Consider the following 13,098-nt stretch of genomic DNA (forward strand, 5'->3'; position numbering starts at 1 on the left):
GTCATATACGAAATGTTTAAAAGGCAAGAATTGCATAGTATCACAACAAACAGGGTAAAGCAAACACATCCAGATGCCACTAGGGGGCACCCAGAGTTGAACTGGGGACCTCTTGATCTGCAGTCAAATGCTCTACCACTGAGCTATACCCCCAGCAGGAAGTGTGATTTGCAACCTCAATGTGAGCACATGAGCAGGAAAAACACAAGGTCACAAGATACCTGATGTGGAGCTTACAGGAGATATTGGAAGGTGACAATCTAAAGGAATGCTTTGAGTAACAGTAAAAATGCTCGCCCAGTGGCGTAAATCCTGAACAAATGCTTTTCTCAGGAATCCATTTTAGAACAAATTGGCACTTCCTGAGCAATGACTGCTGGATGATATTATGAAATGGCACCATCCATATGACATATTTTTAGACTTGTTCAAAGGGTGCACTCTATGAACAAAATATCATGTGCATGTTGAAATTGCAAGCAGCCAGAAGGTCTTTCAAGTTTGCGATGAGGACCATTTAGAGAAGAAGTAGTAATCACTTGAATTCCAATCACATGCGTCGTTAAATTGAGATATCATGAGCGTCCTCAAATGCTGTAATGATGAGATTCACCAGTATTACAAGATATATGTTTGGGAATGAAATCAGCAGCCTTTAATGAGTGATGATTGAGAGAGAACAATGTCGTAAGATATCTGACTGAAAATGAATTGGACTGCTTGAAAAGGTCATATACGAAATGTTTAAAAGGCAAGAATTGCATAGTATCATAACAAACAGGGTAAAGCAAACACATCCAGATGCCACTAGGGGGCACCCAGAGTTGAACTGGGGACCTCTTGATCTGCAGTCAAATGCTCTACCACTGAGCTATACCCCCAGCAGGAAGTGTGATTTGCAACCTCAATGTGAGCACATGAGCAGGAAAAACACAAGCTCACAAGATACCTGATGTGGAGCTTACAGGAGATATTGGAAGGTGACAATCTAAAGGAATGCTTTGAGTAACAGTAAAAATGCTCGCCCAGTGGCGTAAATCCTGAACAAATGCTTTTCTCAGGAATCCATTTTTAAACACATTGGCACTTCCTGAGCAGTGACTGCTGGATGATATTATGAAATGGCACCATCCATATGACATATTTTTAGACTTGTTCAAAGGGTGCACTCTATGAGCAAAATATCATGTGCATGTTGAAATTGCAAGCAGCCAGAAGGTCTTTCAAGTTTGCGATGAGGACCATTTAGAGAAGAAGTGGTTATAGCTTGAATTCCAATCACATGCGTCGTTAAATTGAGATATCATGAGCGTCCTCAAATGCTGTAATGATGAGATTCACCAGTATTACAAGATATTTGTTTGGGAATGAAATCAGTAGCCTTTAATGAGTGATGATTGAGAGAGAACAATGTCGTAAGATATCTGACTGAAAATGAATTGGACTGCTTGAAAAGGTCATATACGAAATGTTTAAAAGGCAAGAATTGCATAGTATCACAACAAACAGGGTAAAGCAAACACATCCAGATGCCACTAGGGGGCACCCAGAGTTGAACTGGGGACCTCTTGATCTGCAGTCAAATGCTCTACCACTGAGCTATACCCCCAGCAGGAAGTGTGATTTGCAACCTCAATGTGAGCACATGAGCAGGAAAAACACAAGCTCACAAGATACCTGATGTGGAGCTTACAGGAGATTTTGGAAGGTGACAATCTAAAGGAATGCTTTGAGTAACAGTAAAAATGCTCGCCCAGTGGCGTAAATCCTGAACAAATGCTTTTCTCAGGAATCCATTTTTAAACACATTGGCACTTCCTGAGCAGTGACTGCTGGATGATATTATGAAATGGCACCATCCATATGACATATTTTTAGACTTGTTCAAGGGGTGCACTCTATGAGCAAAATATCATGTGCATGTTGAAATTGCAAGCAGCCAGAAGGTCTTTCAAGTTTGCGATGAGGACCATTTAGAGAAGAAGTGGTAATCACTTGAATTCCAATCACATGCGTCGTTAAATTGAGATATCATGAGCGTCCTCAAATGCTGCAATGATGAGATTCACCAGTATTACAAGATATATGTTTGGGAATGAAATCAGCAGCCTTTAATGAGTGATGATTGAGAGAGAACAATGTCGTAAGATATCTGACTGAAAATGAATTGGACTGCTTGAAAAGGTCATATACGAAATGTTTAAAAGGCAAGAATTGCATAGTATCACAACAAACAGGGTAAAGCAAACACTTCCAGATGCCACTAGGGGGCACCCAGAGTTGAACTGGGGACCTCTTGATCTGCAGTCAAATGCTCTACCACTGAGCTATACCCTCAGCAGGAAGTGTGATTTGCAACCTCAATGTGAGCACATGAGCAGGAAAAACACAAGCTCACAAGATACCTGATGTGGAGCTTACAGGAGATATTGGAAGGTGACAATCTAAAGGAATGCTTTGAGTAACAGTAAAAATGCTCGCCCAGTGGCGTAAATCCTGAACAAATGCTTTTCTCAGGAATCCATTTTAGAACAAATTGGCACTTCCTGAGCAATGACTGCTGGATGATATTATGAAATGGCACCATCCATATGACATATTTTTAGACTTGTTCAAAGGGTGCACTCTATGAACAAAATATCATGTGCATGTTGAAATTGCAAGCAGCCAGAAGGTCTTTCAAGTTTGCGATGAGGACCATTTAGAGAAGAAGTAGTAATCACTTGAATTCCAATCACATGCGTCGTTAAATTGAGATATCATGAGCGTCCTCAAATGCTGTAATGATGAGATTCACCAGTATTACAAGATATATGTTTGGGAATGAAATCAGCAGCCTTTAATGAGTGATGATTGAGAGAGAACAATGTCGTAAGATATCTGACTGAAAATGAATTGGACTGCTTGAAAAGGTCATATACGAAATGTTTAAAAGGCAAGAATTGCATAGTATCATAACAAACAGGGTAAAGCAAACACATCCAGATGCCACTAGGGGGCACCCAGAGTTGAACTGGGGACCTCTTGATCTGCAGTCAAATGCTCTACCACTGAGCTATACCCCCAGCAGGAAGTGTGATTTGCAACCTCAATGTGAGCACATGAGCAGGAAAAACACAAGCTCACAAGATACCTGATGTGGAGCTTACAGGAGATATTGGAAGGTGACAATCTAAAGGAATGCTTTGAGTAACAGTAAAAATGCTCGCCCAGTGGCGTAAATCCTGAACAAATGCTTTTCTCAGGAATCCATTTTTAAACACATTGGCACTTCCTGAGCAGTGACTGCTGGATGATATTATGAAATGGCACCATCCATATGACATATTTTTAGACTTGTTCAAGGGGTGCACTCTATGAGCAAAATATCATGTGCATGTTGAAATTGCAAGCAGCCAGAAGGTCTTTCAAGTTTGCGATGAGGACCATTTAGAGAAGAAGTGGTTATAGCTTGAATTCCAATCACATGCGTCGTTAAATTGAGATATCATGAGCGTCCTCAAATGCTGTAATGATGAGATTCACCAGTATTACAAGATATTTGTTTGGGAATGAAATCAGTAGCCTTTAATGAGTGATGATTGAGAGAGAACAATGTCGTAAGATATCTGACTGAAAATGAATTGGACTGCTTGAAAAGGTCATATACGAAATGTTTAAAAGGCAAGAATTGCATAGTATCACAACAAACAGGGTAAAGCAAACACATCCAGATGCCACTAGGGGGCACCCAGAGTTGAACTGGGGACCTCTTGATCTGCAGTCAAATGCTCTACCACTGAGCTATACCCCCAGCAGGAAGTGTGATTTGCAACCTCAATGTGAGCACATGAGCAGGAAAAACACAAGCTCACAAGATACCTGATGTGGAGCTTACAGGAGATTTTGGAAGGTGACAATCTAAAGGAATGCTTTGAGTAACAGTAAAAATGCTCGCCCAGTGGCGTAAATCCTGAACAAATGCTTTTCTCAGGAATCCATTTTTAAACACATTGGCACTTCCTGAGCAGTGACTGCTGGATGATATTATGAAATGGCACCATCCATATGACATATTTTTAGACTTGTTCAAGGGGTGCACTCTATGAGCAAAATATCATGTGCATGTTGAAATTGCAAGCAGCCAGAAGGTCTTTCAAGTTTGCGATGAGGACCATTTAGAGAAGAAGTGGTTATAGCTTGAATTCCAATCACATGCGTCGTTAAATTGAGATATCATGAGCGTCCTCAAATGCTGTAATGATGAGATTCACCAGTATTACAAGATATATGTTTGGGAATGAAATCAGCAGCCTTTAATGAGTGATGATTGAGAGAGAATAATGTCGTAAGATATCTGACTGAAAATGAATTGGACTGCTTGAAAAGGTCATATACGAAATGTTTAAAAGGCAAGAATTGCATGATATCACAACAAACAGGGTAAAGCAAACACTTCCAGATGCCACTAGGGGGCATCCAGAGTTGAACTGGGGACCTCTTGATCTGCAGTCAAATGCTCTACCACTGAGCTATACCCTCAGCAGGAAGTGTGATTTGCAACCTCAATGTGAGCACATGAGCAGGAAAAACACAAGCTCACAAGATACCTGATGTGGAGCTTACAGGAGATATTGGAAGGTGACAATCTAAAGGAATGCTTTGAGTAACAGTAAAAATGCTCGCCCAGTGGCGTAAATCCTGAACAAATGCTTTTCTCAGGAATCCATTTTAGAACAAATTGGCACTTCCTGAGCAATGACTGCTGGATGATATTATGAAATGGCACCATCCATATGACATATTTTTAGACTTGTTCAAAGGGTGCACTCTATGAACAAAATATCATGTGCATGTTGAAATTGCAAGCAGCCAGAAGGTCTTTCAAGTTTGCGATGAGGACCATTTAGAGAAGAAGTAGTAATCACTTGAATTCCAATCACATGCGTCGTTAAATTGAGATATCATGAGCGTCCTCAAATGCTGTAATGATGAGATTCACCAGTATTACAAGATATATGTTTGGGAATGAAATCAGCAGCCTTTAATGAGTGATGATTGAGAGAGAACAATGTCGTAAGATATCTGACTGAAAATGAATTGGACTGCTTGAAAAGGTCATATACGAAATGTTTAAAAGGCAAGAATTGCATAGTAGCATAACAAACAGGGTAAAGCAAACACATCCAGATGCCACTAGGGGGCACCCAGAGTTGAACTGGGGACCTCTTGATCTGCAGTCAAATGCTCTACCACTGAGCTATACCCCCAGCAGGAAGTGTGATTTGCAACCTCAATGTGAGCACATGAGCAGGAAAAACACAAGCTCACAAGATACCTGATGTGGAGCTTACAGGAGATATTGGAAGGTGACAATCTAAAGGAATGCTTTGAGTAACAGTAAAAATGCTCGCCCAGTGGCGTAAATCCTGAACAAATGCTTTTCTCAGGAATCCATTTTTAAACACATTGGCACTTCCTGAGCAGTGACTGCTGGATGATATTATGAAATGGCACCATCCATATGACATATTTTTAGACTTGTTCAAGGGGTGCACTCTATGAGCAAAATATCATGTGCATGTTGAAATTGCAAGCAGCCAGAAGGTCTTTCAAGTTTGCGATGAGGACCATTTAGAGAAGAAGTGGTTATAGCTTGAATTCCAATCACATGCGTCGTTAAATTGAGATATCATGAGCGTCCTCAAATGCTGTAATGATGAGATTCACCAGTATTACAAGATATTTGTTTGGGAATGAAATCAGTAGCCTTTAATGAGTGATGATTGAGAGAGAACAATGTCGTAAGATATCTGACTGAAAATGAATTGGACTGCTTGAAAAGGTCATATACGAAATGTTTAAAAGGCAAGAATTGCATAGTATCACAACAAACAGGGTAAAGCAAACACATCCAGATGCCACAAGGGGGCACCCAGAGTTGAACTGGGGACCTCTTGATCTGCAGTCAAATGCTCTACCACTGAGCTATACCCCCAGCAGGAAGTGTGATTTGCAACCTCAATGTGAGCACATGAGCAGGAAAAACACAAGCTCACAAGATACCTGATGTGGAGCTTACAGGAGATTTTGGAAGGTGACAATCTAAAGGAATGCTTTGAGTAACAGTAAAAATGCTCGCCCAGTGGCGTAAATCCTGAACAAATGCTTTTCTCAGGAATCCATTTTTAAACACATTGGCACTTCCTGAGCAGTGACTGCTGGATGATATTATGAAATGGCACCATCCATATGACATATTTTTAGACTTGTTCAAGGGGTGCACTCTATGAGCAAAATATCATGTGCATGTTGAAATTGCAAGCAGCCAGAAGGTCTTTCAAGTTTGCGATGAGGACCATTTAGAGAAGAAGTGGTTATAGCTTGAATTCCAATCACATGCGTCGTTAAATTGAGATATCATGAGCGTCCTCAAATGCTGCAATGATGAGATTCACCAGTATTACAAGATATATGTTTGGGAATGAAATCAGCAGCCTTTAATGAGTGATGATTGAGAGAGAACAATGTCGTAAGATATCTGACTGAAAATGAATTGGACTGCTTGAAAAGGTCATATACGAAATGTTTAAAAGGCAAGAATTGCATAGTATCACAACAAACAGGGTAAAGCAAACACTTCCAGATGCCACTAGGGGGCACCCAGAGTTGAACTGGGGACCTCTTGATCTGCAGTCAAATGCTCTACCACTGAGCTATACCCTCAGCAGGAAGTGTGATTTGCAACCTCAATGTGAGCACATGAGCAGGAAAAACACAAGCTCACAAGATACCTGATGTGGAGCTTACAGGAGATATTGGAAGGTGACAATCTAAAGGAATGCTTTGAGTAACAGTAAAAATGCTCGCCCAGTGGCGTAAATCCTGAACAAATGCTTTTCTCAGGAATCCATTTTAGAACAAATTGGCACTTCCTGAGCAATGACTGCTGGATGATATTATGAAATGGCACCATCCATATGACATATTTTTAGACTTGTTCAAAGGGTGCACTCTATGAACAAAATATCATGTGCATGTTGAAATTGCAAGCAGCCAGAAGGTCTTTCAAGTTTGCGATGAGGACCATTTAGAGAAGAAGTAGTAATCACTTGAATTCCAATCACATGCGTCGTTAAATTGAGATATCATGAGCGTCCTCAAATGCTGTAATGATGAGATTCACCAGTATTACAAGATATATGTTTGGGAATGAAATCAGCAGCCTTTAATGAGTGATGATTGAGAGAGAACAATGTCGTAAGATATCTGACTGAAAATGAATTGGACTGCTTGAAAAGGTCATATACGAAATGTTTAAAAGGCAAGAATTGCATAGTATCATAACAAACAGGGTAAAGCAAACACATCCAGATGCCACTAGGGGGCACCCAGAGTTGAACTGGGGACCTCTTGATCTGCAGTCAAATGCTCTACCACTGAGCTATACCCCCAGCAGGAAGTGTGATTTGCAACCTCAATGTGAGCACATGAGCAGGAAAAACACAAGCTCACAAGATACCTGATGTGGAGCTTACAGGAGATATTGGAAGGTGACAATCTAAAGGAATGCTTTGAGTAACAGTAAAAATGCTCGCCCAGTGGCGTAAATCCTGAACAAATGCTTTTCTCAGGAATCCATTTTTAAACACATTGGCACTTCCTGAGCAGTGACTGCTGGATGATATTATGAAATGGCACCATCCATATGACATATTTTTAGACTTGTTCAAGGGGTGCACTCTATGAGCAAAATATCATGTGCATGTTGAAATTGCAAGCAGCCAGAAGGTCTTTCAAGTTTGCGATGAGGACCATTTAGAGAAGAAGTGGTTATAGCTTGAATTCCAATCACATGCGTCGTTAAATTGAGATATCATGAGCGTCCTCAAATGCTGTATTGATGAGATTCACCAGTATTACAAGATATATGTTTGGGAATGAAATCAGCAGCCTTTAATGAGTGATGATTGAGAGAGAATAATGTCGTAAGATATCTGACTGAAAATGAATTGGACTGCTTGAAAAGGTCATATACGAAATGTTTAAAAGGCAAGAATTGCATGATATCACAACAAACAGGGTAAAGCAAACACTTCCAGATGCCACTAGGGGGCATCCAGAGTTGAACTGGGGACCTCTTGATCTGCAGTCAAATGCTCTACCACTGAGCTATACCCTCAGCAGGAAGTGTGATTTGCAACCTCAATGTGAGCACATGAGCAGGAAAAACACAAGCTCACAAGATACCTGATGTGGAGCTTACAGGAGATATTGGAAGGTGACAATCTAAAGGAATGCTTTGAGTAACAGTAAAAATGCTCGCCCAGTGGCGTAAATCCTGAACAAATGCTTTTCTCAGGAATCCATTTTAGAACAAATTGGCACTTCCTGAGCAATGACTGCTGGATGATATTATGAAATGGCACCATCCATATGACATATTTTTAGACTTGTTCAAAGGGTGCACTCTATGAACAAAATATCATGTGCATGTTGAAATTGCAAGCAGCCAGAAGGTCTTTCAAGTTTGCGATGAGGACCATTTAGAGAAGAAGTAGTAATCACTTGAATTCCAATCACATGCGTCGTTAAATTGAGATATCATGAGCGTCCTCAAATGCTGTAATGATGAGATTCACCAGTATTACAAGATATATGTTTGGGAATGAAATCAGCAGCCTTTAATGAGTGATGATTGAGAGAGAACAATGTCGTAAGATATCTGACTGAAAATGAATTGGACTGCTTGAAAAGGTCATATACGAAATGTTTAAAAGGCAAGAATTGCATAGTAGCATAACAAACAGGGTAAAGCAAACACATCCAGATGCCACTAGGGGGCACCCAGAGTTGAACTGGGGACCTCTTGATCTGCAGTCAAATGCTCTACCACTGAGCTATACCCCCAGCAGGAAGTGTGATTTGCAACCTCAATGTGAGCACATGAGCAGGAAAAACACAAGCTCACAAGATACCTGATGTGGAGCTTACAGGAGATATTGGAAGGTGACAATCTAAAGGAATGCTTTGAGTAACAGTAAAAATGCTCGCCCAGTGGCGTAAATCCTGAACAAATGCTTTTCTCAGGAATCCATTTTTAAACACATTGGCACTTCCTGAGCAGTGACTGCTGGATGATATTATGAAATGGCACCATCCATATGACATATTTTTAGACTTGTTCAAAGGGTGCACTCTATGAGCAAAATATCATGTGCATGTTGAAATTGCAAGCAGCCAGAAGGTCTTTCAAGTTTGCGATGAGGACCATTTAGAGAAGAAGTGGTAATCACTTGAATTCCAATCACATGCGTCGTTAAATTGAGATATCATGAGCGTCCTCAAATGCTGTAATGATGAGATTCACCAGTATTACAAGATATATGTTTGGGAATGAAATCAGCAGCCTTTAATGAGTGATGATTGAGAGAGAACAATGTCGTAAGATATCTGACTGAAAATGAATTGGACTGCTTGAAAAGGTCATATACGAAATGTTTAAAAGGCAAGAATTGCATAGTATCACAACAAACAGGGTAAAGCAAACACATCCAGATGCCACTAGGGGGCACCCAGAGTTGAACTGGGGACCTCTTGATCTGCAGTGAAATGCTCTACCACTGAGCTATACCCCCAGCAGGAAGTGTGATTTGCAACCTCAATGTGAGCACATGAGCAGGAAAAACACAAGCTCACAAGATACCTGATGTGGAGCTTACAGGAGATTTTGGAAGGTGACAATCTAAAGGAATGCTTTGAGTAACAGTAAAAATGCTCGCCCAGTGGCGTAAATCCTGAACAAATGCTTTTCTCAGGAATCCATTTTTAAACACATTGGCACTTCCTGAGCAGTGACTGCTGGATGATATTATGAAATGGCACCATCCATATGACATATTTTTAGACTTGTTCAAGGGGTGCACTCTATGAGCAAAATATCATGTGCATGTTGAAATTGCAAGCAGCCAGAAGGTCTTTCAAGTTTGCGATGAGGACCATTTAGAGAAGAAGTGGTTATAGCTTGAATTCCAATCACATGCGTCGTTAAATTGAGATATCATGAGCGTCCTCAAATGCTGTAATGATGAGATTCACCAGTATTACAAGATATTTGTTTGGGAATGAAATCAGTAGCCTTTAATGAGTGATGATTGAGAGAGAACAATGTCGTAAGATATCTGACTGAAAATGAATTGGACTGCTTGAAAAGGTCATATACAAAATGTTTAAAAGGCAAGAATTGCATAGTATAACAACAAACAGGGTAAAGCAAACACATCCTGATGTCACTAGGGGGCACCCAGAGTTGAACTGGGGACCTCTTGATCTGCAGTCAAATGCTCTACCACTGAGCTATACCCCCAGCAGGAAGGGTGATTTGCAACCTCAATGTGAGCACATGAGCAGGAAAAACACAAGCTCACAAGATACCTGATGTGGAGCTTACAGGAGATATTGGAAGGTGACAATCTAAAGGAATGCTTTGAGTAACAGTAAAAATGCTCGCCCAGTGGCGTAAATCCTGAACAAATGCTTTTCTCAGGAATCCATTTTAAAACACATTGGCACTTCCTGAGCAGTGACTGCTGGATGATATTATGAAATGGCACCATCCATATGACAAATTTTTGGACTTGTTCAAAGGGTGCACTCTATGAGCAAAATATCATGTGCATGTTGAAATTGCAAGCAGCCAGAAGGTCTTTCAAGTTTGCGATGAGGACCATTTAGAGAAGAAGTGGTTATAGCTTGAATTCCAATCACATGCGTCGTTAAATTGAGATATCATGAGCGTCCTCAAATGCTGTAATGATGAGATTCACCAGTATTACAAGATATATGTTTGGGAATTAAATCAGCAGCCTTTAATGAGTGATGATTGAGAGAGAACAATGTCGTAAGATATCTGACTGAAAATGAATTGGACTGCTTGAAAAGGTCATATACGAAATGTTTAAAAGGCAAGAATTGCATAGTATCATAACAAACAGGGTAAAGCAAACACATCCAGATGCCACTAGGGGGCACCCAGAGTTGAACTGGGGACCTCTTGATCTGCAGTCAAATGCTCTACCACTGAGCTATACCCCCAGCAGGAAGTGTGATTTGCAACCTCAATGTGAGCACATGAGCAGGAAAAACACAAGCTCACAAGATACCTGATGTGGAGCTTACAGGAGATATTGGAAGGTGACAATCTAAAGGAATGCTTTGAGTAACAGTAAAAATGCTCGCCCAGTGGCGTAAATCCTGAACAAATGCTTTTCTCAGGAATCCATTTTTAAACACATTGGCACTTCCTGAGCAGTGACTGCTGGATGATATTATGAAATGGCACCATCCATATGACATATTTTTAGACTTGTTCAAAGGGTGCACTCTATGAGCAAAATATCATGTGCATGTTGAAATTGCAAGCAGCCAGAAGGTCTTTCAAGTTTGCGATGAGGACCATTTAGAGAAGAAGTGGTAATCACTTGAATTCCAATCACATGCGTCGTTAAATTGAGATATCATGAGCGTCCTCAAATGCTGTAATGATGAGATTCACCAGTATTACAAGATATATGTTTGGGAATGAAATCAGCAGCCTTTAATGAGTGATGATTGAGAGAGAACAATGTCGTAAGATATCTGACTGAAAATGAATTGGACTGCTTGAAAAGGTCATATACGAAATGTTTAAAAGGCAAGAATTGCATAGTATCACAACAAACAGGGTAAAGCAAACACATCCAGATGCCACTAGGGGGCACCCAGAGTTGAACAGGGGACCTCTTGATCTGCAGTCAAATGCTCTACCACTGAGCTATACCCCCAGCAGGAAGTGTGATTTGCAACCTCAATGTGAGCACATGAGCAGGAAAAACACAAGCTCACAAGATACCTGATGTGGAGCTTACAGGAGATTTTGGAAGGTGACAATCTAAAGGAATGCTTTGAGTAACAGTAAAAATGCTCGCCCAGTGGCGTAAATCCTGAACAAATGCTTTTCTCAGGAATCCATTTTTAAACACATTGGCACTTCCTGAGCAGTGACTGCTGGATGATATTATGAAATGGCACCATCCATATGACATATTTTTAGACTTGTTCAAGGGGTGCACTCTATGAGCAAAATATCATGTGCATGTTGAAATTGCAAGCAGCCAGAAGGTCTTTCAAGTTTGCGATGAGGACCATTTAGAGAAGAAGTGGTTATAGCTTGAATTCCAATCACATGCGTCGTTAAATTGAGATATCATGAGCGTCCTCAAATGCTGTAATGATGAGATTCACCAGTATTACAAGATATATGTTTGGGAATGAAATCAGCAGCCTTTAATGAGTGATGATTGAGAGAGAACAATGTCGTAAGATATCTGACTGAAAATGAATTGGACTGCTTGAAAAGGTCATATACGAAATGTTTAAAAGGCAAGAATTGCATAGTATCACAACAAACAGGGTAAAGCAAACACATCCAGATGCCACTAGGGGGCACCCAGAGTTGAACTGGGGACCTCTTGATCTGCAGTCAAATGCTCTACCACTGAGCTATACCCCCAGCAGGAAGTGTGATTTGCAACCTCAATGTGAGCACATGAGCAGGAAAAACACAAGCTCACAAGATACCTGATGTGGAGCTTACAGGAGATTTTGGAAGGTGACAATCTAAAGGAATGCTTTGAGTAACAGTAAAAATGCTCACCCAGTGGCGTAAATCCTGAACAAATGCTTTTCTCAGGAATCCATTTTTAAACACATTGGCACTTCCTGAGCAGTGACTGCTGGATGATATTATGAAATGGCACCATCCATATGACATATTTTTAGACTTGTTCAAGGGGTGCACTCTATGAGCAAAATATCATGTGCATGTTGAAATTGCAAGCAGCCAGAAGGTCTTTCAAGTTTGCGATGAGGACCATTTAGAGAAGAAGTGGTTATAGCTTGAATTCCAATCACATGCGTCGTTAAATTGAGATATCATGAGCGTCCTCAAATGCTGTAATGATGAGATTCACCAGTATTACAAGATATTTGTTTGGGAATGAAATCAGTAGCCTTTAATGAGTGATGATTGAGAGAGAACAATGTCGTAAGATATCTGACTGAAAATGAATTGGACTGCTT

The 13,098-nt window shown here is 40.5% G+C and overlaps 12 non-coding genes across 12 annotated transcripts; all 12 read right to left on the reverse strand.

Annotated features, from left to right (window-relative positions):
- Positions 1 to 81: 81 nt before the first annotated feature.
- Positions 82 to 153, reverse strand: trnac-gca (transfer RNA cysteine (anticodon GCA)). Its single transcript has one exon. It is a non-coding gene; the product is annotated as a tRNA-Cys (tRNA).
- Positions 154 to 809: 656 nt separating this feature from the next.
- trnac-gca (transfer RNA cysteine (anticodon GCA)) lies at positions 810 to 881 on the reverse strand. The gene has a single exon. It is a non-coding gene; the product is annotated as a tRNA-Cys (tRNA).
- Positions 882 to 1,537: 656 nt separating this feature from the next.
- On the reverse strand, positions 1,538 to 1,609 carry trnac-gca (transfer RNA cysteine (anticodon GCA)). The gene has a single exon. It is a non-coding gene; the product is annotated as a tRNA-Cys (tRNA).
- Positions 1,610 to 2,993: 1,384 nt separating this feature from the next.
- On the reverse strand, positions 2,994 to 3,065 carry trnac-gca (transfer RNA cysteine (anticodon GCA)). The gene has a single exon. It is a non-coding gene; the product is annotated as a tRNA-Cys (tRNA).
- Positions 3,066 to 3,721: 656 nt separating this feature from the next.
- trnac-gca (transfer RNA cysteine (anticodon GCA)) lies at positions 3,722 to 3,793 on the reverse strand. Its single transcript has one exon. It is a non-coding gene; the product is annotated as a tRNA-Cys (tRNA).
- Positions 3,794 to 5,177: 1,384 nt separating this feature from the next.
- trnac-gca (transfer RNA cysteine (anticodon GCA)) lies at positions 5,178 to 5,249 on the reverse strand. Its single transcript has one exon. It is a non-coding gene; the product is annotated as a tRNA-Cys (tRNA).
- Positions 5,250 to 5,905: 656 nt separating this feature from the next.
- On the reverse strand, positions 5,906 to 5,977 carry trnac-gca (transfer RNA cysteine (anticodon GCA)). The gene has a single exon. It is a non-coding gene; the product is annotated as a tRNA-Cys (tRNA).
- A 1,384-nt stretch (positions 5,978 to 7,361) lies between these two features.
- Positions 7,362 to 7,433, reverse strand: trnac-gca (transfer RNA cysteine (anticodon GCA)). Its single transcript has one exon. It is a non-coding gene; the product is annotated as a tRNA-Cys (tRNA).
- Positions 7,434 to 8,817: 1,384 nt separating this feature from the next.
- trnac-gca (transfer RNA cysteine (anticodon GCA)) lies at positions 8,818 to 8,889 on the reverse strand. The gene has a single exon. It is a non-coding gene; the product is annotated as a tRNA-Cys (tRNA).
- A 1,384-nt stretch (positions 8,890 to 10,273) lies between these two features.
- trnac-gca (transfer RNA cysteine (anticodon GCA)) lies at positions 10,274 to 10,345 on the reverse strand. The gene has a single exon. It is a non-coding gene; the product is annotated as a tRNA-Cys (tRNA).
- Positions 10,346 to 11,001: 656 nt separating this feature from the next.
- trnac-gca (transfer RNA cysteine (anticodon GCA)) lies at positions 11,002 to 11,073 on the reverse strand. Its single transcript has one exon. It is a non-coding gene; the product is annotated as a tRNA-Cys (tRNA).
- Positions 11,074 to 12,457: 1,384 nt separating this feature from the next.
- Positions 12,458 to 12,529, reverse strand: trnac-gca (transfer RNA cysteine (anticodon GCA)). Its single transcript has one exon. It is a non-coding gene; the product is annotated as a tRNA-Cys (tRNA).
- Positions 12,530 to 13,098: the final 569 nt, after the last annotated feature.

This window comes from Brachyhypopomus gauderio, unplaced genomic scaffold (assembly GCF_052324685.1).
Source record: "Brachyhypopomus gauderio isolate BG-103 unplaced genomic scaffold, BGAUD_0.2 sc131, whole genome shotgun sequence".
NCBI classification, from domain to species: domain Eukaryota; kingdom Metazoa; phylum Chordata; class Actinopteri; order Gymnotiformes; family Hypopomidae; genus Brachyhypopomus; species Brachyhypopomus gauderio.